A 6,271-nucleotide genomic window follows, 5' to 3' on the forward strand; every position below is an offset into this window, starting at 1 on the left:
TGCAGTTCTCTCAGGGTCAACGCGCATGAGTTGAAACAGGAGAACGGCAAGATGACAGCAATCTGTAAGTCATTGAGAGAGGACATCAGTTATGTACAGTGAGGGAAAAAAGTATTTGATCCCCTGCTGATTTTGTACGTTTGCCCACTGACAAAGAAATGATCAGTCTATAATTTTAATGGTAGGTTTATTTGAACAGTGAGAGACAGAATAACAACAAAAAAATCCAGAAAAACGCATGTCAAAAATTTTATAAATTTATTTGCATTTTAATGAGGGAAATAAGTATTTGACCCCTCTGCAAAACATGACTTAGTACTTGGTGGCAAAACCCTTGTTGGCAATCACACAGGTCAGACGTTTCTTGTAGTTGGCCACCAGGTTTGCACACATCTTAGGAGGGATTTTTTTTGCAGATCTTCTCCAAGTCATTAAGGTTTCGAGGCTGACGTTTGGCAACTCGAACCTTCAGCTCCCTCCACAGATTTTCTATGGGATTAAGGTCTGGAGACTGGCTAGGCCACTCCAGGACCTTAATGTGCTTCTTCTTGAGCCACTCCTTTGTTGCCTTGGCCGTGTGTTTTGGGTCATTGTCATGCTGGAATACCCATCCACGACCCATTTTCAATGCCCTGGCTGAGGGAAGGAGGTTCTCACCCAAGATTTGACGGAACATGGCCCCGTCCATCGTCCCTTTGATGCGGTGAAGTTGTCCTGTCCCCTTAGCAGAAAAACACCCCCAAAGCATAATGTTTCCACCTCCATGTTTGACGGTGGGGATGGTGTTCTTGGGGTCATCGGCAGCATTCCTCTTCCTCCAAACACGGCGAGTTGAATTGATGCCAAAGAGCTCCATTTTGGTCTCATCTGACCACAACACTTTCACCCAGTTCTCCTCTGAATTATTCAGATGTTCATTGGCAAACTTCAGACGGGCATGTATATGTGCTTTGTTGAGCAGGGGGACCTTGCGGGCGCTGCAGGATTTCAGTCCTTCACGGCGTAGTGTGTTACCAATTGTTTTCTTGGTGACTATGGTCCCAGCTGCCTTGAGATCATTGACAAGATCCTCCCATGTAGTTCTGGGCTGATTCCTCACCGTTCTCATGATCATTGCAACTCCACGAGGTGAGATCTTGCATGGAGCCCCAGGCCGAGGGAGATTGACAGTTCTTTTGTGTTTCTTCCATTTGCGAATAATCGCACCAACTGTTGTCACCTTCTCACCATGCTGCTTGGCGATGGTCTTGTAGCCCATTCCAGCCTTGTGTAGGTCTACAATCTTGTCCCTGACATCCTTGGAGAGCTCTTTTTTTTTGGGGGGGGTGGATCAGCTTAATATTGCAGATAGATTGTATCTTCTATCAATGTAATTGTCTGCATCACTTCCAATCCCCCATGTTTTTTATATATATATTCCCCTTTATTACTTTTCAACTCCGCCATCCTTTCCCTACTTGGAGTTAATTAGTGAACAACATTGCCCAGGCCTCTACTTCCGGTCTATACTTACTATCTACACCTTATGGACACAGTTAATTTTACAATAATTATATTATATATATATATTTTAATTTTTTTTGGCTCCTGAACTTCTTCTACTCTCAACCTCTCTGATCATTTTCATGATGTCCATCCGGTTTGCTTCTATATGCCATATCTTTCTAACTGTGCTCTTTCCCAAAAGCTCCCAACATACAACCTATATACTTATTATGGACACAGTATGCTTACATTATTAGCTATCTTTGTTATTATTTGTTGTTATTTGTTATTAGTCCCATCCTTCAACTCTATTCAATACCTCCCATCTATCTCTTAACACCATCCATATAGGATTTCTATTTGCCATATATATTTCAACTGTACTGTGATGTTTTACAAAAGTTCTGAACCTTTCTATTCTCATTGCTTCTACAGATTGTGAATTAAAAATAAACATTTTTGCTAAAAGTATTATTATATTATTGATCGATTGACTATGACTTTTCAGATCACCCAGTAGTGCTATCTGCAAGGTTAGCTCCAGATAAATATTGCAATCCTTTAGCCATTCCTGGACCTGTGTCCAAAAACAAGCTACAAATGGGCAGAACCAAAACAAATGATCTAATGATTCTGTCTCTTCACAGCTAAATCTGCAGAGCTGGGAAGATTGTATCCAGCATATAAATAACATTCTATTGGTAGCAAGAATTTTATATAATAATTTAAATTGAAAGATTCTAATTTTTGAATCCGGTGTCGTTTTGCGTGTCAGTTCATAAACACTATGCCATGGGATCGGTACGTCAAAAATCTCTTCCCAACTATTTTGCAATCTATATGGGACGGCTGTCAATCCTTTGGTCCTTAAGTGAAACTGATATACTTTTTTATTTATCAGAGTTTTCCTTAACCAATTATGTTCTTTAATGCAAGGCCGACAGACAAGTTCCTTACTTTCTCCCCCTTCCACTTTCCTCTTCCACTTTTGCGGTAAGGCTGCAATTATTTGGTTGTAATTTTAGTAGAGCAGACATTTCCATATGTTTTTGTTAGCTGCATGTGCGACATAACTCCACCAGTCCTACCGATGATATCATTTACAAAGATTATATATTTTTAAACATTGTCAAAAAATAAAGTTTTTTTGTTATCAATTAGTATATTTGAATTTAACCACAATATTTGTTGCATTATTTGTTCTGTCGTTTCTGGAGGATTAAATTGAAATTGCAACCAACTTTCTATGGCTTGTTTTAGAAATAGTGATATTTGGAAGATGATTTCCTTTTCAAATAACTGCAAATGAGTTGTTGTAATCTGAATAAAGGGAAAAAGGCCTTTCTTGAACATTGGGTGAGACAATCTTACTAATTTGCTTGTGAACCAGTTCGAATTTAAGTACAACTTTTGTATGACTGAAGCTTTTAGTGATAGGTCTAATGCTTTAATATTTAATAATTTCTGTCCTCCAAATTCATATTCATTATATAAATATGCCCTTTTAATTTTGTCTGGCTTGCCGTTCCAAATAAAATTGAATATTTTTTTCTCATATAATTTAAAAAACTGTTCGCTAGGCGTAGGCAAGACCATAAGCAAATAGGTAAAATGGGATAATACTAAAGAGTTAATCAGGGTGATTTTTCCACAAATTGACAGGTATTTTCCTTTCCATGGTAGTAAGATCTTATCTATTTTTGCTAACTTTCTATTAAAATTTATTGAAGTGAGATCATTTATTTCCTTTGGGATATGTATTCCGAGTATATCCACATCACCATCAGACCATTTTATTGGTAAACTACATGGTAATGTACAATTTTTATTTTTTAGTGATCCAATACGTAATATAGTACATTTGTCATAATTTGGTTGTAATCCAGAGAGGTTAGAAAATGTATCTAGATCCTCTATGAGGCTGTGGAGGGATTCTAGTTGTGGATTTAAAAGAAAACATGAATCATCAGCGTACATTGACACCTTTGTTTTTAAGCCCTGGATTTCTAATCCTCTGATATTATTATTGGATCTGATTTTAATAGCTAACATCTCGAGGGCCACAATAAATAGATATGCCGATAGTGGACAACCTTGTTTCACTCCTCTTGACAGTTTAAAACTTTCTGAGAAATAGCCATTATTTACTATTTTACACCTAGGGTTACTATACATGATTTTGACCCATTTTATAAGAGATTCTCCAAAATTGAAATGCTCCAGGCATTTATATATAAACCCCAGTCGAACTTTATCAAATGCCTTTTCGAAGTCTGCTATGAATAGCAGGCCTGGTTTCCCATATTTTCCATAGTGTTCTATTGTTTCCAATACTTGCCTTGTATTATCTCCAATGTATCTTCCATGTAAAAAACCTGTCTGATTAGAATGAATAATATCCGACAATACCTTTTTAATTCTATGCGCTATACATTTTGCTAGAATTTTTGCATCACAACACTGAAGTGTAAGGGGCCTCCAATTTTGTAAATGGACTGGATCTTTATATTTTCCACTTGTATCCTGTTTCAGTAATAATGAGATCTTCTTCTTGAGTGTCAGATAATCTACCATTTACATAGGAGTGGTTAAAACATGTTAATAACGGTCCTCTTAGTATATCAAAAAAGGTTTGGTATACCTCGACTGGTATGCCATCCAACCCTGGAGTTTTCCCAGACTTAAAGTCTTTAATTGCATCCAGAAGTTCATCCTCTGTAATTACACCTTCACATGAGTCTTTCTGTGTGGCTGTTAATTTGACATTATCAATAGAAAAAAAATCTCTACAATTAGCTTCAGTTAGAGGAGATGGAGGCGACTGAAAAGAAAACATATGCTTAAAGTACTTTGTTTCTTCCTTCAAAATATCATTTGGTGAATTATGGGTGACTCCGTCAATTGTAACCAGTTTCATTAAATTATTTTTGGTAGTATTCCTATGTTGAAGATTAAAAAAGAATTTTGTGAATTTTTCCCCATGTTCCATCCAGTTTGCTATATTTTTATAATATATTACACTTGATCTTTCTTGAATAAGTTTCTCAATTTATTTTGTTTTTCCTCTAATTTATTCTGAGCCTCTATGTTACAGTTTTTATTGCCATCTATCTGTTCTGTTAGACTTTCTATTTCCTTTCTTAGTATACACTCTTTTGACCTAAATTGCTTTTGTTTTCGAGATGAGTACTGAATTGCATGGCCTCTAAAGGCACATTTAAAGGTGTCCCATACAATAAGGGGATTCGCTGTACCTATGTTATGTTGGAAAAAGTCAGTTATAAATTCCTTTGTTCTAATTATAAATAAATTATCATCCAATAGGCTTTGAATACATTTCCAATATCCTCGCCCACGTGGAAATTCAGTAAGAGTAATGTATATGCCTATTATACACTGCTCAAAAAAATAAAGGGAACACTTAAACAACACAATGTAACTCCAAGTCAATCACACTTCTGTGAAATCAAACTGTCCACTTAGGAAGCAACACTGATTGACAATAAATTTCACATGCTGTTGTGCAAATGGAATAGACAACAGGTGGAAATTATAGGCAATTAGCAAGACACCCCCAATAAAGGACTGTTTTGCAGGTGGTGACCACAGACCACTTCTCAGTTCCTATGCTTCCTGGCTGATGTTTTGGTCACTTTTGAATGCTGGCGGTGCTTTCACTCTATGGGTAGCATGAGACGGAGTCTACAACCCACACAAGTGGCTCAGGTAGTGCAGCTCATCCAGGATGGCACATCAATGCGAGCTGTGGCAAGAAGGTTTGCTGTGTCTGTCAGCGTAGTGTCCAGAGCATGGAGGCGCTACCAGGAGACAGGCCAGTACATCAGGAGACGTGGAGGAGGCCGTAGGAGGGCAACAACCCAGCAGCAGGACTGCTACCGCCGCCTTTGTGCAAGGAGGAGCAGGAGGAGCACTGCCAGAGCCCTGCAAAATGACCTCCAGCAGGCCACAAATGTGCATGTGTCTGCTCAAACGGTCAGAAACAGACTCCATGAGGGTGGTATGAGGGCCCGACGTCCACAGGTGGGGGTTGTCCTTACAGCCCAACACCGTGCAGGACATTTGGCATTTGCCAGAGAACACCAAGATTGGCAAATTCGCCACTGGCGCCCTGTGCTCTTCACAGATGAAAGCAGGTTCACACTGAGCATGTGACAGACGTGACAGAGTCTGGAGACGCCGTGGAGAACGTTCTGCTGCCTGCAACATCCTCCAGCATGACCGGTTTGGCGGTGGGTCAGTCATGGTGTGGGGTGGCATTTCTTTGGGGGGCCGCACAGCCCTCCATGTGCTCGCCAGAGGTAGCCTGACTGCCATTAGGTACCGAGATGAGATCCTCAGACCCCTTGTGAGACCATATGCTGGTGCGGTTGGCCCTGGGTTCCTCCTAATGCAAGACAATGCTAGACCTCATGTGGCTGGAGTGTGTCAGCAGTTCCTGCAAGAGGAAGGCATTGATGCTATGGACTGCCCGTTCCCCAGACCTGAATCCAATTGAGCACATCTGGGACATCATGTCTCGCTCCATCCACCAACGCCACGTTGCACCACAGACTGTCCAGGAGTTGGCGGATGCTTTAGTCCAGGTCTGGGAGGAGATCCCTCAGGAGACTATCCGCCACCTCATCAGGAGCATGCCCAGGCATTGTAGGGAGGTCATACAGGCACGTGGAGGCCACACACACTACTGAGCCTCATTTTGACTTGTTTTAAGGACATTACATCAAAGTTGGATAAGCCTGTAGTGTGGTTTTCCACTTTAATTTTG

This window comes from Coregonus clupeaformis, chromosome 25, assembly GCF_020615455.1.
Source record: "Coregonus clupeaformis isolate EN_2021a chromosome 25, ASM2061545v1, whole genome shotgun sequence".
In the NCBI taxonomy this organism is placed as follows: Eukaryota; Metazoa; Chordata; class Actinopteri; order Salmoniformes; family Salmonidae; genus Coregonus; species Coregonus clupeaformis.